Source organism: Corvus brachyrhynchos, unplaced genomic scaffold (genome assembly GCF_000691975.1).
Source record: "Corvus brachyrhynchos isolate BGI_N302 unplaced genomic scaffold, ASM69197v1 scaffold305, whole genome shotgun sequence".
Taxonomy (NCBI): domain Eukaryota; kingdom Metazoa; phylum Chordata; class Aves; order Passeriformes; family Corvidae; genus Corvus; species Corvus brachyrhynchos.
Window position 1 is genome coordinate 1,624,586 of NW_008239284.1, and position 427 is coordinate 1,625,012.

Genomic DNA, 427 nt, shown 5'->3' on the forward strand with positions numbered 1-427 from the left:
TGTGGGGAGGGGACAGCAGTGGGTGACAGCGGGGGAGGGGAATGCCCGAGGGGTGGGTGATAAAGAGGGGAGGCAGCCTTGAGTGGGGTGCGGAAACCTCCCCCTCCAAAACACCCGATCCATCTGTGCAGATGTGGCCCCCGTTTCTCCGTGCGGGGAGAGCTCCCCTCTTCTCCCAGGGGGACAAGCATCCTGAGGGTGACAAGCTGTGGGGGGGTGACCAGCATCCCAGGGGGACACGAGCATCCTGTCCCCAGCCTGAGCGCTGCCCACATCCCTGCTCCTTCCCTCCTCGCCAGCTCCAGGCAGGACCGGGAAGGGGTGACCAGCACCAACCCCCCCATCGGTGTCCCAGAGACAGCGACACCTCCATTTCCCCTGCACCCCCTGCTGCTCCCAGCCCGGATTCCCTCCCAGTTCACCTTCT

At 65.6% G+C, this 427-nt stretch overlaps 1 protein-coding gene across 1 annotated transcript in view; it reads right to left on the bottom strand.

Moving 5' to 3' along the window:
- AKNA (AT-hook transcription factor) overlaps positions 1-427 on the bottom strand; it is a gene marked incomplete at its 3' end in the record, with an annotated part of 12,560 nt that overhangs the window by 6,356 nt on the left and 5,777 nt on the right. The gene's annotated exons all lie outside the window — the stretch shown is intronic.